The sequence below is a fragment of the Pseudophryne corroboree genome, chromosome 5 (genome assembly GCF_028390025.1).
Source record: "Pseudophryne corroboree isolate aPseCor3 chromosome 5, aPseCor3.hap2, whole genome shotgun sequence".
Taxonomy (NCBI): domain Eukaryota; kingdom Metazoa; phylum Chordata; class Amphibia; order Anura; family Myobatrachidae; genus Pseudophryne; species Pseudophryne corroboree.
The window spans coordinates 796,666,946-796,691,985 of record NC_086448.1 but is presented as its reverse complement, the minus strand read 5'-3'; positions in this window follow the sequence as shown (position 1 = coordinate 796,691,985).

Genomic DNA, 25,040 nt, shown 5'->3' with positions numbered 1-25,040 from the left:
TCTGCTGCTAATATATAGACTGGTTGATAAAGAGATAGTATACTCGTAACTAGTATGTATGTATAAAGAAAGAAAAAAAAACCACGGTTAGGTGGTATATACAATTATGGACGGGCTGCCGAGTGCCGACACAGAGGTAGCCACAGCCGTGAACTACCGCACTGTACTGTGTCTGCTGCTAATATATAGACTGGTTGATAAAGAGATAGTATACTCGTAACTAGTATGTATGTATAAAGAAAGAAAAAAAAACCACGGTTAGGTGGTATATACAATTATGGACGGGCTGCCGAGTGCCGACACAGAGGTAGCCACAGCCGTGAACTACCGCACTGTACTGTGTCTGCTGCTAATATATAGACTGGTTGATAAAGAGATAGTATACTCGTAACTAGTATGTATGTATAAAGAAAGAAAAAAAAACCACGGTTAGGTGGTATATACAATTATGGACGGGCTGCCGAGTGCCGACACAGAGGTAGCCACAGCCGTGAACTACCGCACTGTACTGTGTCTGCTGCTAATATATAGACTGGTTGATAAAGAGATAGTATACTCGTAACTAGTATGTATGTATAAAGAAAGAAAAAAAAACCACGGTTAGGTCACTGGTATATACAATTATGGACGGGCTGCCGAGTGCCGACACAGAGGTAGCCACAGCCGTGAACTACCGCACTGTACTGTGTCTGCTGCTAATATATAGACTGGTTGATAAAGAGATAGTATACTCGTAACTAGTATGTATGTATAAAGAAAGAAAAAAAAACCACGGTTAGGTCACTGGTATATACAATTATGGACGGGCTGCCGAGTGCCGACACAGAGGTAGCCACAGCCGTGAACTACCGCACTGTACTGTGTCTGCTGCTAATATAGACTGGTTGATAAAGAGATAGTATACTCGTAACTAGTATGTATGTATAAAGAAAGAAAAAAAAACCACGGTTAGGTCACTGGTATATACAATTATGGACGGGCTGCCGAGTGCCGACACAGAGGTAGCCACAGCCGTGAACTACCGCACTGTACTGTGTCTGCTGCTAATATAGACTGGTTGATAAAGAGATAGTATACTACTAATATTATATACTGGTGGTCAGGTCACTGGTCACTAGTCACACTGGCAGTGGCACTCCTGCAGCAAAAGTGTGCACTGTTTAATTTTAATATAATATTATATACTCCTGGCTCCTGCTATAACCTATAACTGGCACTGCAGTAGTGCTCCCCAGTCTCCCCCACAATTATAAGCTGTGTGAGCTGAGCAGTCAGACAGATATATAATATATATAGATGATGCAGCACACTGGCCTGAGCCTGAGCAGTGCACACAGATATGGTATGTGACTGAGTCACTGTGTGCTGTGTATCGCTTTTTTCAGGCAGAGAACGGATTATAAATAAAAGTGGTGGTCACTGGTCACTATCAGCAAAACTCTGCACTGTACACTACTGAGTACTCCTAATGCTCCCCAAAATTAGTAAATCAAGTGTCTCTCTAATCTATTCTAATTCTAAACGGAGAGGACGCCAGCCACGTCCTCTCCCTATCAATCTCAATGCACGTGTGAAAATGGCGGCGACGCGCGGCTCCTTATATAGAATCCGAGTCTCGCGATAGAATCCGAGCCTCGCGAGAATCCGACAGCGTCATGATGACGTCCGGGCGCGCTCGGGTTAACCGAGCAAGGCGGGAAGATCCGAGTCGCTCGGACCCGTGAAAAAAAACATGAAGTTCTGGCGGGTTCGGATTCAGAGAAACCGAACCCGCTCATCTCTAGTTCACATTAGGGTTTCTTTTAACTGATTGTTGATCACTTTCCACCAGCAACAATACCACACTCTCATATAGAATGACACTCGCCTAGGCCGCCCTATGTGCATCTAAAGGTATCTTTTTAGTCCAAATGTGTCAGACGCCTTTCACCATAAGGATATAAACAGTCCACAAATATGTAAAAAAAATATTTTTTCTTTATTTTCTCATAAAAAAGATCCAACTGAGAATCCATATATAGGCAGTTAAAAGTCCATCTATACTGTCTCCTGATCTGGCTAAAAAGTTGGTTTGTTCCACTATAAACCCCAAGGCTCCTATGGGAAGTTTTTAAAGAAAAAGGCACTACTCACCACACTGCTCCCAGGTAAAAAAAAAACAGTTGGGGATGGAGCCCTTCTCCAAGATATAGTAAAAAAACAGTCCTAAAAAGCCAATAGTGTTAACAGTGAGTGGACATCAGCCATCAGGAATCCTCAAACACCAACGCGTTTCGGAATACCTTCCTTCCTCAGGGTGACATATTTGTGGACTTGTGAAAACGACTGTTTATATCCTTCTGGTGAAAGGCGTCTGACACATTTGGACTAAAAAGATACCTTTTGATGCACATAGGGCCTATGGCCAAGGTGAGTGTCATTCTATATGAGAGTGTGGTGGAAAGTGATCAACAACCAGTTAAAAGAAACCTTTATGTGAACGCATCCCACTGATTTACGGTGAGTCCCTAGGTTTCTTTTACAGTAACAACGGTGTACTATGTGTTACTGGTTAAAGGTGTCTTTTTAATATATCAACAACATGCAGGTCATCATTACCAGGATATTTCTGGATTCTAGCAGCACTTGAGGAAACTTCTATTTGTTTGTGACTGCTAAACATGTTTTATTAACCCTTTTTTCTTTTTACAGGTAGTAGCGCTTTTTCACAATTTTAGCGCTCCATTGTACATTTCATACTCCTCTAGTGCAGGATCAATGCTTTTCTTTTCCAATGCTGGAAGCCAATATACAGCTGCACACATCAACAAAATGTTGCGGCTGCACTGTGATGCCGTTCCGAGCGTTCCCATGTCACTACGATGGCACGTCGCCAGCCTCAATAGAACATTAAACTTTCTCACATTATTATATTAAGGGCCAGATTCAGGTTTGATCGCTATTTTGAAAAAATGCGAATAGATAGCCGCCGCCCAGACAGAAAGAAAAAACGCCCTGTACAAATTTAAAAGTGCTTCGCAGGTCGTTATCCAGCCGCAGATGCATTCAAAATTTCCGGAACATTGAAGGATCTCTGCCATCTCAGCAAATCTGCGTAGGTCTGAGGCTGCCTTTAATCTGCGACTGAAATGTGCTGGAATTGGTCAGCGCTGACGTCAGGATCCGTTTGTATTTTCAGTTGCTAATTTGCACGCGCATGCACCATGCGAACGCAACACATGCGCAGTCGTTCAATCATCGCTCAATTTGCTATTTCTTAAATTTGCAAATTAGGCCCTAAATTGTGTTTATCAGCGCACTAACAAACCCTGATCCTTACAAGCAAGAGGAGTCTTCATCAGTCTGCTTCTAGTTTCATCATGGACAGTTATTCAAAGCAATGGGAATTTATTGTGCACTAAAGGCTACTGTATCATTGCCCGGGTCTATGCACTAAAGGCTACTGTATCATTGCCCGGGTCTATGCACTAAAGGCTACTGTATCATTGCCCGGGTCTATGCACTAAAGGCTACTGTATCATTGCCTGGGTTTATGCACTAAAGGCTACTGTATCATTGCCCGGGTTTATGCACTAAAGGCTACAGTATCATTACCCGGGTCTATGCTAGAGATGAGCGGGTTCGGTTCCTCTGAATCCGAACCCGCCCGAACTTCAGGTTTTTTACACGGGTCCGAGCAGGCTCGGATCTTCCCGCCTTGCTCGGCTAACCCGAGCGCGCCCGAACGTCATCATCACGCTGTCGGATTCTCGCGAGGCTCGGATTCTATCGCGAGACTCGGATTCTATATAAGGAGCCGCGCGTCGCCGCCATTTTCACACGTGCATTGAGAGTCATAGGGAGAGGACGTGGCTGGCGTCCTCTCCGTTTAGAGAAGAGAGAGACACAGTAGAGACGAGAGAGACACAGTAGTAGTAATTTTGGGGAGCATTATTAGGAGGAGTACTACTATACTACTATACTACTTGCTGAAGTGATATAGATTAGATAGTGTGACTGTAAGTGTATTATCTGACTTGTGGGGGAGACACTGACAGTGGGGAGCAGTTAGAGTCTGAGAGCAGGACTCAGGAGTACATATAACGTACAGTGCACACTTTTGCTGCCAGAGTCAGTGCCACACTGCCATTGTTGTGACCACACTGACCACCAGTATAATAATATATTTTGTGATTGTCTGCTTAGGCCTCGGAGTACTAGTTGCAAGTTGCAACGTGACCTGAAGTGACCACCAGTTTAATAATCAATCACCACCAGTTTAATATATATATATATATATATATATATATAATTGTATATAATATATATATATATATATATATATATAATATTGTATACCACCTACCCGTGGTTTTTTTTTTTTTCATTCTTCTTTATACATACTACTATAGTAGCTTACTGTAGCAGTCTGCGGTGCTGTGCTGACCTGACAGTGTCCAGCAGGTCCGTCATCAGTCATTACATAATAAATATATATAGTACCTGTCCGGCTGCAGTACTAGTGATATTATATTGATTTCATCTCATTATCAATAATTTATCATCCAGTCTAGACTCTATATTAGCAGCAGACACAGTACGTTAGTCCACGGCTGTAGCTACCTCTGTGTCGGCACTCGGCAGTCCATCCATAATTGTATACCACCTACCCGTGGTTTTTTTTTTTTCTTTCTTCTTTGTACATACTACTATAGAGTATAGTAGCTTACTGTAGCAGTCTGCGGTGCTGCTGAGCTGACAGTGTCCAGCAGGTCCGTCATCAGTCATCATTACCTAATAAATATATTATCTACCTGTCCGGCTGCAGTACTAGTGATATTATATATACATACATATATATATTGATTTCATCTGATTATCAATCATCCAGTCTATATTAGCAGCAGACACAGTACGTTAGTCCACGGCTGTAGCTACCTCTGTGTCGGCACTCGGCAGTCCATCCATAATTGTATACCACCTACCCGTGGTTTTTTTTTTTTCTTTCTTCTTTGTACATACTACTATAGAGTATAGTAGCTTACTGTAGCAGTCTGCGGTGCTGCTGAGCTGACAGTGTCCAGCAGGTCCGTCATCAGTCATCATTACCTAATAAATATATTATCTACCTGTCCGGCTGCAGTACTAGTGATATTATATATACATACATATATATATTGATTTCATCTCATTATCAATCATCCAGTCTATATTAGCAGCAGACACAGTACGTTAGTCCACGGCTGTAGCTACCTCTGTGTCGGCACTCGGCAGTCCATCCATAATTGTATACCACCTACCCGTGGTTTTTTTTTTTCTTTCTTCTTTGTACATACTACTATAGTATAGTAGCTTACTGTAGCAGTCTGCGGTGCTGCTGAGCTGACAGTGTCCAGCAGGTCCGTCATCAGTCATCATTACCTAATAAATATATTATCTACCTGTCCGGCTGCAGTACTAGTGATATTATATATACATACATATATATATTGATTTCATCTCATTATCAATCATCCAGTCTATATTAGCAGCAGACACAGTACGTTAGTCCACGGCTGTAGCTACCTCTGTGTCGGCACTCGGCAGTCCATCCATAATTGTATACCACCTACCCGTGGTTTTTTTTTTTTCTTTCTTCTTTGTACATACTACTATAGTATAGTAGCTTACTGTAGCAGTCTGCGGTGCTGCTGAGCTGACAGTGTCCAGCAGGTCCGTCATCAGTCATCATTACCTAATAAATATATTATCTACCTGTCCGGCTGCAGTACTAGTGATATTATATATACATACATATATATATTGATTTCATCTGATTATCAATCATCCAGTCTATATTAGCAGCAGACACAGTACGTTAGTCCACGGCTGTAGCTACCTCTGTGTCGGCACTCGGCAGTCCATCCATAATTGTATACCACCTACCCGTGGTTTTTTTTTCTTCTTTCTTCTTTGTACATACTACTATAGAGTATAGTAGCTTACTGTAGCAGTCTGCGGTGCTGCTGAGCTGACAGTGTCCAGCAGGTCCGTCATCAGTCATCATTACCTAATAAATATATTATCTACCTGTCCGGCTGCAGTACTAGTGATATTATATATACATACATATATATATTGATTTCAACTCATTATCAATCATCCAGTCTATATTAGCAGCAGACACAGTACGTTAGTCCACGGCTGTAGCTACCTCTGTGTCGGCACTCGGCAGTCCATCCATAATTGTATACCACCTACCCGTGGTTGTTGTTTTTTTCTTTCTTCTTTATACATACTACTATAGTAGCTTACTGTAGCAGTCTGCGGTGCTGCTGAGCTGACAGTGTCCAGCAGGTCCGTCATCAGTCATCATTACCTAATAAATATATTATCTACCTGTCCGGCTGCAGTACTAGTGATATTATATATACATACATATATATATATATTGATTTCATCTCATTATCATCCAGTCTATATTAGCAGCAGACACAGTACGGTAGTCCACGGCTGTAGCTACCTCTGTGTCGGCACTCGGCAGTCCATCCATAAGTATACTAGTATCCATCCATCTCCATTGTTTACCTGAGGTGCCTTTTAGTTGTGCCTATTAAAATATGGAGAACAAAAATGTTGAGGTTCCAAAATTAGGGAAAGATCAAGATCCACTTCCACCTCGTGCTGAAGCTGCTGCCACTAGTCATGGCCGAGACGATGAAATGCCAGCAACGTCGTCTGCCAAGGCCGATGCCCAATGTCATAGTACAGAGCATGTCAAATCCAAAACACCAAATATCAGTAAAAAAAGGACTCCAAAACCTAAAATAAAATTGTCGGAGGAGAAGCGTAAACTTGCCAATATGCCATTTACCACACGGAGTGGCAAGGAACGGCTGAGGCCCTGGCCTATGTTCATGGCTAGTGGTTCAGCTTCACATGAGGATGGAAGCACTCAGCCTCTCGCTAGAAAACTGAAAAGACTCAAGCTGGCAAAAGCACCGCAAAGAACTGTGCGTTCTTCGAAATCCCAAATCCACAAGGAGAGTCCAATTGTGTCGGTTGCGATGCCTGACCTTCCCAACACTGGACGTGAAGAGCATGCGCCTTCCACCATTTGCACGCCCCCTGCAAGTGCTGGAAGGAGCACCCGCAGTCCAGTTCCTGATAGTCAGATTGAAGATGTCAGTGTTGAAGTACACCAGGATGAGGAGGATATGGGTGTTGCTGGCGCTGGGGAGGAAATTGACCAGGAGGATTCTGATGGTGAGGTGGTTTGTTTAAGTCAGGCACCCGGGGAGACACCTGTTGTCCGTGGGAGGAATATGGCCGTTGACATGCCTGGTGAAAATACCAAAAAAATCAGCTCTTCAGTGTGGAGGTATTTCAACAGAAAAGCGGACAACAGGTGTCAAGCCGTGTGTTGCCTTTGTCAAGCTGTAATAAGTAGGGGTAAGGACGTTAACCACCTCGGAACATCCTCCCTTATACGTCACCTGCAGCGCATTCATAATAAGTCAGTGACAAGTTCAAAAACTTTGGGTGACAGCGGAAGCAGTCCACTGACCAGTAAATCCCTTCCTCTTGTAACCAAGCTCACGCAAACCACCCCACCAACTCCCTCAGTGTCAATTTCCTCCTTCCCCAGGAATGCCAATAGTCCTGCAGGCCATGTCACTGGCAATTCTGACGAGTCCTCTCCTGCCTGGGATTCCTCCGATGCATCCTTGCGTGTAACGCCTACTGCTGCTGGCGCTGCTGTTGTTGCTGCTGGGAGTCGATGGTCATCCCAGAGGGGAAGTCGGAAGACCACTTGTACTACTTCCAGTAAGCAATTGACTGTCCAACAGTCCTTTGCGAGGAAGATGAAATATCACAGCAGTCATCCTGCTGCAATGCGGATAACTGAGGCCTTGACAACTATGTTGGTGTTAGACGTGCGTCCGGTATCCGCCGTTAGTTCACAGGGAACTACACAATTTCTTGAGGTAGTGTGCCCCCGTTACCAAATACCATCTAGGTTCCACTTCTCTAGGCAGGCGATACCGAAAATGTACACAGACCTCAGAAAAAGACTCACCAGTGTCCTAAAAAATGCAGCTGTACCCAATGTCCACTTAACCACGGACATGTGGACAAGTGGAGCAGGGCAGGGTCAGGACTATATGACTGTGACAGCCCACTGGGTAGATGTATGGACTCCCGCCGCAAGAACAGCAGCGGCGGCACCAGTAGCAGCATCTCGCAAACGCCAACTCTTTCCTAGGCAGGCTACGCTTTGTATCACCGCTTTCCAGAATACGCACACAGCTGAAAACCTCTTACGGCAACTGAGGAAGATCATCGCGGAATGGCTTACCCCAATTGGACTCTCCTGTGGATTTGTGGCATCGGACAACGCCAGCAATATTGTGTGTGCATTAAATATGGGCAAATTCCAGCACGTCCCATGTTTTGCACATACCTTGAATTTGGTGGTGCAGAATTTTTTAAAAAACGACAGGGGCGTGCAAGAGATGCTGTCGGTGGCCAGAAGAATTGCGGGACACTTTCGGCGTACAGGCACCACGTACAGAAGACTGGAGCACCACCAAAAACTACTGAACCTGCCCTGCCATCATCTGAAGCAAGAAGTGGTAACGAGGTGGAATTCAACCCTCTATATGCTTCAGAGGTTGGAGGAGCAGCAAAAGGCCATTCAAGCCTATACAATTGAGCACGATATAGGAGGTGGAATGCACCTGTCTCAAGCGCAGTGGAGAATGATTTCAACGTTGTGCAAGGTTCTGATGCCCTTTGAACTTGCCACACGTGAAGTCAGTTCAGACACTGCCAGCCTGAGTCAGGTCATTCCCCTCATCAGGCTTTTGCAGAAGAAGCTGGAGACATTGAAGGAGGAGCTAACACGGAGCGATTCCGCTAGGCATGTGGGACTTGTGGATGGAGCCCTTAATTTGCTTAACAAGGATTCACGGGTGGTCAATCTGTTGAAATCAGAGCACTACATTTTGGCCACCGTGCTCGATCCTAGATTTAAAGCCTACCTTGGATCTCTCTTTCCGGCAGACACAAGTCTGCTGGGGTTGAAAGACCTGCTGGTGAGAAAATTGTCAAGTCAAGCGGAACGCGACCTGTCAACATCTCCTCCTTCACATTCTCCCGCAACTGGGGGTGCGAGGAAAAGGCTCAGAATTCCGAGCCCACCCGCTGGCGGTGATGCAGGGCAGTCTGGAGCGACTGCTGATGCTGACATCTGGTCCGGACTGAAGGACCTGACAACGATTACGGACATGTCGTCTACTGTCACTGCATATGATTCTCTCACCATTGAAAGAATGGTGGAGGATTATATGAGTGACCGCATCCAAGTAGGCACGTCACACAGTCCGTACTTATACTGGCAGGAAAAAGAGGCAATTTGGAGGCCCTTGCACAAACTGGCTTTATTCTACCTAAGTTGCCCTCCCACAAGTGTGTACTCCGAAAGAGTGTTTAGTGCCGCCGCTCACCTTGTCAGCAATCGGCGTACGAGGTTACATCCAGAAAATGTGGAGAAGATGATGTTCATTAAAATGAATTATAATCAATTCCTCCGTGGAGACATTGACCAGCAGCAATTGCCTCCACAAAGTACACAGGGAGCTGAGATGGTGGATTCCAGTGGGGACGAATTGATAATCTGTGAGGAGGGGGATGTACACGGTGATATATCGGAGGATGATGATGAGGTGGACATCTTGCCTCTGTAGAGCCAGTTTGTGCAAGGAGAGATTAATTGCTTCTTTTTTGGTGGGGGTCCAAACCAACCCGTCATTTCAGTCACAGTCGTGTGGCAGACCCTGTCACTGAAATGATGGGTTGGTTAAAGTGTGCATGTCCTGTTTATACAACATAAGGGTGGGTGGGAGGGCCCAAGGACAATTCCATCTTGCACCTCTTTTTTCTTTAATTTTTCTTTGCGTCATGTGCTGTTTGGGGAGGGTTTTTTGGAAGGGACATCCTGCGTGACACTGCAGTGACACTCCTAGATGGGCCCGGTGTTTGTGTCGGCCACTAGGGTCGCTTATCTTACTCACACAGCTACCTCATTGCGCCTCTTTTTTTCTTTGCGTCATGTGCTGTTTGGGGAGGGTTTTTTGGAAGGGACATCCTGCGTGACACTGCAGTGACACTCCTAGATGGGCCCGGTGTTTGTGTCGGCCACTAGGGTCGCTTATCTTACTCACACAGCTACCTCATTGCGCCTCTTTTTTTCTTTGCGTCATGTGCTGTTTGGGGAGGGTTTTTTGGAACGGACATCCTGCGTGACACTGCAGTGACACTCCTAGATGGGCCCGGTGTTTGTGTCGGCCACTAGGGTCGCTTATCTTACTCACACAGCTACCTCATTGCGCCTCTTTTTTTCTTTGCGTCATGTGCTGTTTGGGGAGGGTTTTTTGGAAGGGACATCCTGCGTGACACTGCAGTGACACTCCTAGATGGGCCCGGTGTTTGTGTCGGCCACTAGGGTCGCTTATCTTACTCACACAGCTACCTCATTGCGCCTCTTTTTTTCTTTGCGTCATGTGCTGTTTGGGGAGGGTTTTTTGGAAGGGACATCCTGCGTGACACTGCAGTGACACTCCTAGATGGGCCCGGTGTTTGTGTCGGCCACTAGGGTCGCTTATCTTACTCACACAGCTACCTCATTGTGCCTCTTTTTTTCTTTGCGTCATGTGCTGTTTGGGGAGGGTTTTTTGGAAGGGACATCCTGCGTGACACTGCAGTGACACTCCTAGATGGGCCCGGTGTTTGTGTCGGCCACTAGGGTCGCTTATCTTACTCACACAGCTACCTCATTGCGCCTCTTTTTTTCTTTGCGTCATGTGCTGTTTGGGGAGGGTTTTTTGGAAGGGACATCCTGCGTGACACTGCAGTGACACTCCTAGATGGGCCCGGTGTTTGTGTCGGCCACTAGGGTCGCTTATCTTACTCACACAGCTACCTCATTGCGCCTCTTTTTTTCTTTGCGTCATGTGCTGTTTGGGGAGGGTTTTTTGGAAGGGACATCCTGCGTGACACTGCAGTGACACTCCTAGATGGGCCCGGTGTTTGTGTCGGCCACTAGGGTCGCTTAGCTTAGTCATCCAGCGACCTAGGTGCAAATTTTAGGACTAAAAATAATATTGTGAGGTGTGAGGTATTCAGAATAGACTGAAAATGAGTGTAAATTATGGTTTTTGAGGTTAATAATACTTTGGGATCAAAATGACCCCCAAATTCTATGATTTAAGCTGTTTTTTAGTGTTTTTTGAAAAAAACACCCGAATCCAAAACACACCCGAATCCGACAAAAAAAATTCGGTGAGGTTTTGCCAAAACGCGGTCGAACCCAAAACATGGCCGCGGAACCGAACCCAAAACCAAAACACAAAACCCGAAAAATTTCCGGCGCTCATCTCTAGTCTATGCACTTAAGGCTAGTGTATCATTGCCTGGGTTTATGCACTAAAGGCTACTGTATCATTGCCCGGGTCTTTGCACTAAAGGCTACTGTATCATTGCCCGGGTTTATGCACTAAAGGCTACTGTATCATTGCCCGGGTCTATGCACTAAAGGCTACTGTATCATTGCCCATGTTTATGCACTAAAGGCTATTGTATCAAGGCTACTGTATCATTGCCCGGGTCTATGCACTAAATGCTACTGTATCATTGCCTGGGTTTATGCACTAAAGGCTACTGTATCATTGCCCGGGTTTATGCACTAAAGGCTACTGTATCATTGCCCATGTTTATGCACTAAAGGCTACTGTATCATTGCCGGGTCTATGCACTAAAGGCTACTGTATCATTGCCGGGTTTACTCACTAAAGGCTACTGCATCATTGCCCGGGTTTATGTAATAAAGGCCATAGGCGTGCGCAGGGGGGGGGGGGGGTGCACAGGCACCCCCTTCCGTCCAGCACCCCGACCTCACATGTCTGATGCAGCGATCGCCAAGCAGGCTGATTACTGTCCCCTCTGCACTGCACCCTGTCAGGACTGCATTACTGACCGGACGCCTGGGTTAATCAAGGGTGCCACTGCCACCGGCTTTCAAACTCCCAGCTCCAGCTCCATGTACAAACACAGCGTGATGTGATGACGTCATGCTGCTCACACGCCCACCAATCACACGCCCACCCAGGGGCGTATCTACTGTCTGGCGAGGATGGCACTCGCCAGGGGCGCCGGCCGAGACGGGGCACTGCCTGTCTGTGCCACCCACAGCCGGTGCTTTCTGTGATCAAAGCTCAGTGATGCTCTCATTCTATCAGAAGCATCAGTGCTGGCTGAGAGGAAGGGGAAGCAGCGAGCTCTGCCTGACAATATGAGAGGGGGCACCCGCTGGGGGGGAGGGTGTGTGGTAGCACTCGCAGATGAGGGGTGCATCAGAGGGTGGGGGGACACCTGCGGGTTGGGGGCGGGTCACCCGTGGCGCAAAATGTTGAAGGTTCTTGCAGGCTGCTAGACATCACGCCAAGTGTTCAGCTGTTAAATCAATGTTGAATGTCCCCCGGAATTCCTGTATGCAGTACTCCATTTCTGCTCAGATGGGAGGGGCTGGGTAGAAGCTGGAGAGCCAATAGGAGCAGGATGGGGCAGGGATCTAGCATCAGTGGGTGGGCTGGATGTCGGAGGCCAGCGTTATAGGTTTAGGATTCAGTCAGTGTGTAGTTGGCGGGGCTTGACTGTGTGACAATTGAGCACACCAAACTTTGCCCACAGTCCACACTGATAAGCAGAGCCCACGGCAGTACTATCCATTGTCGGCTTGAGGGCAGTGTGGTCAAACTGCGGTGAAACCCCATATGGGGCTCAGTGAGGCTGCTGCCGATGTGACCAATCTTTCCTGGCAGCACCTATTAAATATCTTTTGACCCCATGACCCTCAGAGTGTAGCGCGTGTGGCATGCCGCTGGCCCATCTTCAACCCATTTATTGCAGCTGCTGCTTCTGCAGAAGCAACCGCTGCAATGGGCTTGCTGCTTGCAATGCACCCCGCTGTCCCCACTCCCCTGCAGTTCCCTTTCTGCAATGCAGCCAGGCTGACGAGTTCGGCATACAGTGGGCGGGGAATGAGACAATATAAAGTTTCACCACGCCCTGAGTGAATAGGTGCCTTTTCCCGCCCCACAGTCACCGTGACCCGCTCATTCAGCCAGCCAGAGAGATGGTCAGTAGGCTCTGGCACTGTGCCAGATTCTCAGAGCTGAGAGCGCTAGCAGCGGCGTGACGGCTACGGGAGAGTAGGGGACCCACACACGGAGTCTGCACTCGGGTCCCTTCCTATCTAGAGACACAGCAGTGCACACCACAACATCTGACAATGCATCTGCATTATTAGGATTGGTACAAGAGTGGATATTTTATATTGCATTGACCATCAATAGATGGTGCTAGACACGTCCAAAAGTCGGTGCTAGACACACCCCTCCAACAGTACACCCCCTAATAAAATGTGCTGTGCACGCCTATGGCAGTCATAATGGTGACACCAAAATGCTGACATTTATGATGTTAACATTGTTGAAATGCTGACATGGAGCATGTGGACACCTGCAGAATGTCAACATCTTCACATTTGTCAATATCTAAACTGTTGACATGTGAGATGCAGACAACTGGGGTTAGGCTGCAGCAGGGGAGCTTATGGGTAAGCTGTGGAAGGGGAGGGTTAGGCTGCAGGAGGGGTGGGTTAGGCTGCAGGAGAGGAGGGTTAGGCTGTTGGAGGGGACGGTTAGGGTTAGGCTGTGGGAGGGAGGGTTAGGCTGCAAGAGGAGAGGGTTAGGCTGCAGGAGAGAAGGGTTAGGGTTAGCCTGTGGGAGGGGAGGGTTAGGCTGTGGGAGGGGAGGGTTAGGCTGCAGGAGAGGAGGGTTAGGCTGTTGGAGGGGACGGTTAGGGTTAGCCTGTGGGAAGGGAGGGTTAGCCTGTGGGAGGGGATGGTTAGGCTGTGGAAGGGGAGGGTTAGGCTGCAGGAGGGGAGGGTTAGGCTGCAGGAGGGGAGGGTTAGGCTGTTGGAGGGGACGGTTAGGGTTAGCCTGTGGGAGGGGAGGGTTAGGCTGCAAGAGGGGAGGGTTAGGCTGCAGGAGAGAAGGGTTAGGGTTAGCCTGTGGGAGGGGAGGGTTAGGCTGTGGGAGGGGAGGGTTAGGCTGCAGGAGAGGAGGGTTAGGCTGTTGGAGGGGACGGTTAGGGTTAGCCTGTGGGAAGGGAGGGTTATCCTGTGGGAGGGGAGGGTTAGGCTGTGGAAGGGGAGGGTTAGGCTGCAGGAGGGGAGGGTTAGGCTGCAGGAGAGGAGGGTTAGGCTATAGGAGGGGACGGTTAGGTTTAGCCTGTGGGAGGGGAGGGTTAGGCTGTGGGAGGGAGGGTTAGGCTGCAAGAGGAGAGGGTTAGGCTGCAGGAGAGAAGGGTTAGGGATAGCCTGTGGGAGGGGAGGGTTAGGCTGTGGGAGGGGAGGGTTAGGCTGCAGGAGAGGAGGGTTAGGCTGTTGGAGGGGACGGTTAGGGTTAGCCTGTGGGAAGGGAGGGTTAGCCTGTGGGAAGGGAGGGTTAGGCTGCGGAAGGGGAGGGTTAGGCTGCAGGAGGGGAGGGTTAGGCTATAGGAGGGGACGGTTAGGTTTAGCCTGTGGGAGGGGAGGGTTAGGCTGTGGGAGGGAGGGTTAGGCTGCAAGAGGAGAGGGTTAGGCTGCAGGAGAGAAGGGTTAGGGTTAGCCTGTGGGAGGGGAGGGTTAGGCTGTGGGAGGGGAGGGTTAGGCTGCAGGAGAGGAGGGTTAGGCTGTTGGAGGGGACGGTTAGGGTTAGCCTGTGGGAGGGGAGGGTTAGGCTGTGGGAGGGAGGGTTAGGCTGCAGGAGGGGAGGGTTAGCCTGTTGGAGGGGAGAATTAGGCTGCGGGAGGGGAGGGTTAGGTTGCAGGAGGGAGAGTTATGGTTAGGCTGCAGCAGGAGAGGTTATGCTGCTGGAGTGGATGTTAGAGGTTAGGGTTATGCAGCTTAAGAGAAACATTGGGATCATCAAATGGACCCTATGGTTGCTCAGAACGTCCAACGAACTAACTGCCATGGCCAGTGAATCAGCAGAAGATGCAGTCACTGGCCATTGGATGCCCCCAAAATGGTGGTAACACGCCTCTGTTTTCTAGAACACTCCTCATTACCACCCCCAAATATCTACAACTTGTCAATCAAGCTGCAGCTAACACCACAGTTTGTGACTGGAGCCACAACACCAACACAGCACATGCACGTTGCGGCAATGGTGCAACAGAAACCACTGGTCATTTGTGACCGAATGAGATGAGCGCCCAGCTGTGTGTGACTGCATACATCACACGCTGGAAGTAGAGTTCACCAGTGGGGCCCGAGGTTTGAGTATTTGGTTGTACACTGTGAGCACAGCTATGGAATATGAATGCAGCGAGACCTTGAGAACTGTCCGCTATGGTTTGTGGTTACTAGTAGAGGATCACTTATTCTAGGAAAAAGGTAAAGCCCTGAGGCCCTCACAATGCAGATGGGAGAAAAAGGATTTATTTGCAAAATAAATTTGTCATGACCAATTGGAGTGGTGCCAAAAATGCAGGAGTACCGTGACCATTATCTGGGCGTGTTTGAGGCTACGACTACGATCCGATATGTCACTGCAATGTCTTTGGCGGATTACTTCTTGTTGTGTCATGCTGCCCAGCCATAGGGCTACTGAGTGGGCGGTGTAAACTAATCTACTTGCTGGAGGGGCCCGTGTCCGCTGCCACGCCCCACTTTCCTAGAGTATACTTACCTTCATCTGGGAAGCAGGCCCCTCCTCAACAGCCGGCACCAGTAAAGCATAGCCTCACACCTCATGAGGTCTTGCCCATTTTTCGGGCCATTGTAGCATTGTTATGTCAATTTCTCTATTTTTTGTTTTTTCCCTACACAACGATGAGTAAACTATGTGGTGCCTTAAAAATAATAGATAATAATAATAAGAAGAATAAATTATATGAACTCTATCATCTGACTTTGCGTCAGTTGGCACCATTCTACTCCTCCCACTGTTGCTACAAACTTCCAACTGTTGCCAGACCTTCAGTATGATAATGGGGGCTGTTATATGTAGGTTAAATACACGTTAAGATCAGTTGGATTGATCTTATCTTGTGCCCAAAATAGATCAACCGCAGCGGAAATAAGATTTGTACAGTAGATAGTTGTTGACCATTGTTGGCGTTGTTTAGTCAGAGCGAGCGCACTCAGACCACAGTCTGTGGGAATACAATCAGTACAATGGTTCTGTTGTTAGAGTCTGTTATATTCATACAGTGAAAAATGTCGTAGCAGTGCTTGTGGCAGTATTAATTGTTCTGGTGGTGAGATAATTACACTCCTGCTGTAGCCTTCCTATTGGTCTGTGATGTCAGCTGATCATATGATCCCACACAGAAAAAAAAATGCAAAACAGTTTGTTGTCTCATAAACCTGAAAAATGATACAGTAGCCTCTAGTGCCTAAACCAGGGCAATGATACAGTAGCCTCTAGTGCATAGACCCGGGCAATGATACAGTAGCCTTTAGTGCATAGACCCGGGCAATGATACAGTTGTTATGATACCAGTACGTCTGACCAGAGGTGATCTTATGACGGAGGTCAGAGTACTGGAATGGAATGCTGGTTACGGGAGCAGGAAAGCCTAGTAACCCCTGGCGCCCTAACTCCGTTGTCTCGCCCGTGTTATCAGAAATCCCCTGCGAGACTATGGTTGCTTAAGCCCATGGCAGCCGCGTTTGAAGGGCGGATTATGTCTGCCCAACTCCGATGCCCCCTCAGGTCTTAATGGGAGACAAAGGGAAATCCGAGACAGGGTGATAACAAGGGGCCCTCTGACTAAGCAACCAGGCCAGGGGCTACAAGCTAACTAACTTAAACCAGAAGTATGTGCGGACAAACCGCCAGGGAAAAGGACAACCAAAAATCCACGAATCCGTTACTCCTATCCAGCACCGCTGGATACCAGAGTGGATTTGTGGGAGCGGAATCCTCCGCAAAAGCTCCGAAACACAATATAACCAAATAATAAATAGTAAGCGGTCAAGCCGCAACACACGGCTACGCCGCGACTCACGAACACCACAGGATGTTAAAGGTGCTCGGTCAGGACTCCAGGAAAAGATGACAACTTCCGAGTATTGGACCACTGAGGACAGGAACGACCGGATAGACAGGACTGGAAAACTCTCTGCAACAGACACAGCAAACAGGAAGCAAATACATCAACAAAATCCTGGTATTCCACAGGAATGGGTGCGGGAATGACAGCAGCTATTCTGATGTGAAGCGTAATACATTCCTTATTACAGATGGTACCCCACTGTGAGATCTCCCCCGACTGCCAATCAATGATGGGATTATGAAAGGCCAGCCAAGGGTGACCCAGAACCACTGGAACTGCTGGGCAATGGGTAAGGAAAAATTCAATTTTTTCGGAATGAAGAGCTCCTACCGAAAATAGTACAGGAGGTGTACAGAGAGAAATAACCCCATTGGACAAGGGACTCCCATCTAAACCATGCATGGTGATACACCTACCCAAGGCTAACTGAGGAATACCTAAGGCCTTGGCCCACGTTAAGTCCATAAAGTTCCCTGCAGCTCCACTGTCAACAAAAGCCGACACCGAGGAACAGAGGCTGCCAAAGGAAACTTTAGCTGGGACTAACAGTGAATTATTTGAGGAGATAAGCTGCAGACCAAAGTGAACCCCCTCACAATTCACTTGGTCGAGGCGTTTCCCGACTTGTTCGGACAATTACGGGCAAAATGTCCCTTACTCCCACAGTACAAACAAAGACCAGAATTTTGCCTTCTGGTTCTTTCTTCAGGAGACAGCTTGGAGAGACCTATCTGCATGGGCTCCTCTATGTCCACAGGAATGGAAAAAACACCAGGAGTAGACACGACAGATGCTCCTTTTTCAGCCCTCCGCTCTCTGAGACGACGATCAATCTTAATAGAAAGCTCCATGAGTTTATCAAGAGTCTCAGGAGCGGGATACTGAAGGAGACTGTCTTTTATAGACTCAGATAAGCCGAGGCGAAACTGACTGCGCAGGGCTGGGTCATTCCATCCACAGTCGTTCGACCAACGGCGAAACTCCGTACAATAAATCTCTGCGGGATTCTTACCCTGTCTGAGAGCACGCAAATGACTCTCGGCGGATGCCTCTCTATCAGGGTCATCATACAATAGCCCTAAAGACCCCAGAAAGGCGTCTACAGACAACAATGCCGGATCGTCAGTTCTTAAACCAAAAGCCCAGGTCTGGGGATCCCCCTGAAGTAAAGAAATAATAATTCCGACTCGCTGAGATTCCGTACCTGAGGAGACTGGTCTTAAACGAAAATAAAGTTTACAAGACTCTTTAAAATTAAAAAACTGCTTTCTATCCCCAGAAAAACGGTCAGGCAAATGCATTTTTGGTTCAGGAACGACCCTCGGGGAAGTCCGTAACAGATCTTCCTGTGACCTCACCCGAAGGGATAGATCCTGAACCATCTGAGTAAGTTCTTGAATCTGACTAACTAGAAGCTGGCCAGGATTTGGCCCTACACCAGTGAGAGTCATGAGGCCGACAAATCTTCCAAACTGAAATAAGGGAAAAAATCAAACCCTGTTTAATTTAAAATTTTAGTTGGGCCGGTAATAATGTTATGATACCAGTACGTCTGACCAGAGGTGATCTTATGACGGAGGTCAGAGTACTGGAATGGAATGCTGGTTACGGGAGCAGGAAAGCCTAGTAACCCCTGGCGCCCTAACTCCGTTGTCTCGCCCGTGTTATCAGAAATCCCCTGCGAGACTATGGTTGCTTGAGCCCATGGCAGCCGCGTTTGAAGGGCGGATTATGTCTGCCCAACTCCGATGCCCCCTCAGGTCTTAATGGGAGACAAAGGGAAATCCGAGACAGGGTGATAACAAGGGGCCCTCTGACTAAGCAACCAGGCCAGGGGCTACAAGCTAACTAACTTAAACCAGAAGTATGTGCGGACAAACCGCCAGGGAAAAGGACAACCAAAAATCCACGAATCCGTTACTCCTATCCAGCACAGCTGGATACCAGAGTGGATTTGTGGGAGCGGAATCCTCCGCAAAAGCTCCGAAACACAATATAACCAAATAATAAATAGTAAGCGGTCAAGCCGCAACACACGGCTACGCCGCGACTCACGAACACCACAGGATGTTAAAGGTGCTCGGTCAGGACTCCAGGAAAAGATGACAACTTCCGAGTATTGGACCACTGAGGACAGGAACGACCGGATAGACAGGACTGGAAAACTCTCTGCAACAGACACAGCAAACAGGAAGCTATTACCGGCGTCTGTGAGAAGTCCAGAGAGTGCTTTTAACTGGGAGCTCTCCAATCAGGAGCCAGACAGGGTAATTAACAATCATGCCGTGCAGCTGCATGCTGCACGGCCAGGATACCAATGAGGTGATTAATCTAGACCCAGCAACGGGGAACGCGGTCCGACAGTGGCGTCCCCGTTGCTAGGGTCTGAGCGGCTCCGTGCGCCCGGCGTCTAGCGTTGCTAGGGAGCCGGCGGCTGTCCGCATGCGGCGTCCCTAGTTGCTAGGCGCCGGGCCGCACTGACGGGCGGACCCTCGGCGCCTAACAACAGTAGCCTTTAGTGCATAAACCAGGGCAATGATACAGTAGCCTTTAGTGCATAAACCAGGGCAATGATACAGTAGCCTTTAGTGCATAGACCCGGGCAATGATACAGTAGCCTTTAGTGCAAAGACCCGGGCAATGATACAGTAGCCTTTAGTGCAAAGACCCGGGCAATGATACAGTAGCCTTTAGTGCATAAACCCGGGCAATGATACAGTAGCCTTTAGTGCATAGACCCGGGCAATGATACAGTAGCCTTTAGTGCATAGACCCGGGCAATGATACAGTAGCCTTTAGTGCATAAACCCAGGCAATGATACAGTAGCCTTTAGTGCATAAACCAGGGCAATGATACAGTAGCCTCTAGTGCATAGACCCGGGCAATGATACAGTAGCCTTTAGTGCATAGACCCGGGCAATGATACAGTAGCCTTTAGTGCATAAACCAGGGCAATGATACAGTAGCCTCTAGTGCCTAAACCAGGGCAATGATACAGTAGCCTCTAGTGCATAGACCCGGGCAATGATACAGTAGCCTTTAGTGCATAGACCCGGGCAATGATACAGTAGCCTTTAGTGCATAAACCAGGGCAATGATACAGTAGCCTTTAGTGCATAGACCCGGGCAATGATACAGTAGCCTTTAGTGCATAGACCCGGGCAATGATACAGTAGCCTTTAGTACATAGACCCGGGTAATGATACAGTAGCCTTTAGTGCATAGACCCAGGCAATGATACAGTAGCCTTTAGTGCATAAACTCGGGCAATGATACAGTAGCCTTTAGTGCATAGACCCGGGCAATGATACAGTAGCCTTTAGTGCATAAACCCAGGCAATGATACAGTAGCCTTTAGTGCATAAACCCGGGCAATGATACAGTAGCCTTTAGTGCATAAACCCGGGCAATGATACAGTAGCCTTTAGTGCATAAACCCGGGTAATGATACAGTAGCCTTTAGTGCATAAACCAGGGCAATGATACAGTAGCCTTTAGTGCATAAACCAGGGCAATGATACAGTAGCCTTTAGTGCAAAGACCCGGGCAATGATACAGTAGCCTTTAGTGCATAAACCCAGGCAATGATACAGTAGCCTTTAGTGCATAGACCCGGGCAATGATACAGTAGCCTTTAGTGCATAGACCCGGGCAATGATACAGTAGCCTTTAGTGCATAAACCCAGGCAATGATACAGTAGCCTTTAGTGCATAAACCCGGGCAATGATACAGTAGCCTTTAGTGCATAAACCCGGGCAATGATACAGTAGCCTTTAGTGCATAAACATGGGCAATGATACAGTAGCCTTTAGTGCATAGACCCGGGTAATGATACAGTAGCCTTTAGTGCATAAACCCGGGCAATGATACAGTAGCCTTTAGTGCATAAACCCGGGCAATGATACAGTAGCCTCTAGTGCAGTGATTATCAACCTTTTTTTACTCGCGGCACACTGAACAATATTTTAAAATTCCCAAGGCACACCATCAGTTCCCCACAGAAAAAAACAAAACACATACATTGGCCCTCACAGTAAAAAAAAAATCCACACATACATTGGCCTACACAGAAAAAACAATCACATTGCTCCCCACATAAATCCTATTGCTCTACACATAAATCAATCATATTTCTCCCCACATAAAACCTATTACTCCCCACATGAATTATTCACATTGTTACCCCCATAAATCCATAAATTCTTATTCTACCCACATAAATCCTATTGAAATCCTATTGTTCCCCACAGGAGAAATAAAATAACAAATATTATTATCAGCTGTCCTCCTCCCTGCCCCTCAGTGGCAGGGGTTGTTCATAGTGAAGTTCTGCGAATACTGAGCAGCGGGCGGTCGGTCGGGCAGGTGTGTATGTGGGTGGGCAAGGAAAGCTGTGTATGGTGGCGGGAACTGGAAAATGTGTATGCAGGTGGGTGGGCTAGCTGGGTGGTGAGACGCGGCGGCCGTGACCTATGATATCACACCGTTTTCAAGGCATAGGTCACGGTCGGAGCATGACTGATCCACTAAGAAGAGCCTGGGCCAACAGTTCACTCTGAAGGTGCAGGAAGCTGCTCTGGCTCCGCGGCACACCTTGCAACTGGTCGCGGCACACTAGTGTGCCACGGCACACTGGTTGAAAAAGCCTGCTCTAGTGCATAAACCCGGGCAATGATACAGTAGCCTTTAGTGCATAAACCAGGGCAATGATACAGTAGCCTTTAGTGCATAGACCCGGGCAATGATACAGTAGCCTTTAGTGCATAAACCAGGGCAATGATACAGTAGCCTTTAGTGCATAAACCAGGGCAATGATACAGTAGCCTTTAGTGCATAAACCAGGGCAATGATACAGTAGCCTTTAGTGCATAGACCCGGGCAATGATACAGTAGCCTTTAGTGCATAAACCAGGGCAATGATACAGTAGCCTTTAGTGCATAAACCAGGGCAATGATACAGTAGCCTTTAGTGCATAGACCCGGGCAATGATACAGTAGCCTTTAGTGCATAAACCAGGGCAATGATACAGTAGCCTTTAGTGCATAAACCAGGGCAATGATACAGTAGCCTTTAGTGCATAGACCCGGGCAATGATACAGTAGCCTCTAGTGCATAAACCAGGGCAATGATATAGTAGCCTTTAGTGCATAGACCCAGCAATGATACAGTAGCCTTTAGTGCATAGACCCGGGCAATGACACAGTAGCCTTTAGTGCATAAACCAGGGCAATGATACAGCAGCCTTTAGTGCATAAACCCGGGCAATGATACAGTAGCCTTTAGTGCATAGATCCGGGCAATGATACAGCAGCCTTTATTGCATTTACCCGGGCAATGATACAGTAGCCTTTAGTGCATAAACCTGGCAATGATACAGTAGCCTTTAGTGCATAAACCCGGGCAATGATACAGTAGCCTTTAGTCCATAGATCCGGGCAATGATACAGCAGCCTTTATTGGATAAACCCGGGCAATGATACAGTAGCCTTTAGTGCATAGACCCGGGTAATGATACAGTAGCCTTTAGTGCATAAACTCGGGCAATGATACAGTAGCCTTTAGTGCATAAACCCAGGCAATGATACAGTAGCCTTTAGTGCATAAACCCGGGTAATGATACAGTTGCCTTTAGAGCATAGACCCGGGTAATGATACAGTAGCCTTTAGTGCATAAACCCGGGCAATGATACAGTAGCCTTTAGTGCATAAACCCAGGCAATGATACAGTAGCCTTTAGTGCATAGACCCGGGTAATGATGATACAGTAGCCTTTAGTGCATAAACATGGGCAATGATACAGTAGCCTTTAGTGCCTAAACCCGGTCAATGATACAGTAGCCTTTAGTGCATAAATCCGGGAAATGATACAGGAGCCTCTAGTGCATAAACCCAGGTAATGATACAGTAGCCTTTAGTGCATAAAGCCGGGCAATGATACAGTAGCCTTTAGTGCATAAAGCCGGGCAATGATACAGTAGCCTTTAGTGCATAAACCCGGGCAATGATACAGTAGCCTTTAGTGCATAGACCCGGGCAATGATACAGTAGCCTTTAGTGCATAGACCCGGGCAATGATACAGTAGCCTTTAGTGCATAAACCCGGGCAATGATGCAGTAGCCTTTAGTGCATAGACCCAGGCAATGATACAGCAGCCTTTAGTGCATAAACATGGGCAATGATACAGTAGCCTTTAGTCCATAGACCCGGGCAATGATACAGTAGCCTTTAGTGCATAGACCCGGGCAATAATACCGTAGCCTTTAGTGCATAAACCCGGGCAATGATACAGTAGCCTTTAGTGCATAGACCCAGGCAATGATACAGTAGCCTTTAGTGCATAGACCCGGGCAATAATACCGTAGCCTTTAGTGCATAGACCCGGGCAATGATACAGTAGCCTTTAGTGCATAGACCCGGGCAATGACACAGTAGCCTTTAGTGCATAAACCAGGGCAATGATACAGTAGCCTTTAGTGCATAAACCAGGGCAATGATACAGTAGCCTTTAGTGCATAGACCCGGGCAATGATACAGTAGCCTTTAGTGCATAAACCAGGGCAATGATACAGTAGCCTTTAGTGCATAGACCCGGGCAATGATACAATAGCCTTTAGTGCATAAACCAGGGCAATGATACAGTAGCCTTTAGTACATAAACCCAGGCAATGATACAGTAGCCTTTAGTGCATAAACCCGGGCAATGATACAGTAGCCTTTAGTGCATAGACCCGGGTAATGATACAGTAGCCTTTAGTGCAAAGACCCGGGCAATGATACAGTAGCCTTTAGTGCATAAACCCGGGCAATGATACAGTAGCCTTTAGTGCATAGACCCGGGCAATGATACAATAGCCTTTAGTGCATAAACCAGGGCAATGATAAAGTAGCCTTTAGTGCATAGACCCGGGCAATGATACAGTAGCCTTTAGTGCATAAACCAGGGCAATGATACAGTAGCCTTTAGTGCATAGACCCGGGCAATGATACAGTAGCCTTTAGTGCATAGACCCGGGCAATGATACAGTAGCCTTTAGTGCATAAACCAGGGCAATGATACAGTAGCCTTTAGTGCATAAACCAGGGCAATGATACAGTAGCCTTTAGTGCATAGACCCGGGCAATGATACAGTAGCCTTTAGTGCATAAACCAGGGCAATGATACAGTAGCCTTTAGTGCATAAACCAGGGCAATGATACAGTAGCCTTTAGTGCATAGACCCGGGCAATGATACAGTAGCCTCTAGTGCATAAACCAGGGCAATGATATAGTAGCCTTTAGTGCATAGACCCAGCAATGATACAGTAGCCTTTAGTGCATAGACCCGGGCAATGACACAGTAGCCTTTAGTGCATAAACCAGGGCAATGATACAGCAGCCTTTAGTGCATAAACCCGGGCAATGATACAGTAGCCTTTAGTGCATAGATCCGGGCAATGATACAGCAGCCTTTATTGCATTTACCCGGGCAATGATACAGTAGCCTTTAGTGCATAAACCTGGCAATGATACAGTAGCCTTTAGTGCATAAACCCGGGCAATGATACAGTAGCCTTTAGTCCATAGATCCGGGCAATGATACAGCAGCCTTTATTGGATAAACCCGGGCAATGATACAGTAGCCTTTAGTGCATAGACCCGGGTAATGATACAGTAGCCTTTAGTGCATAAACTCGGGCAATGATACAGTAGCCTTTAGTGCATAAACCCAGGCAATGATACAGTAGCCTTTAGTGCATAAACCCGGGTAATGATACAGTAGCCTTTAGAGCATAGACCCGGGTAATGATACAGTAGCCTTTAGTGCATAAACCCGGGCAATGATACAGTAGCCTTTAGTGCATAAACCCAGGCAATGATACAGTAGCCTTTAGTGCATAGACCCGGGTAATGATGATACAGTAGCCTTTA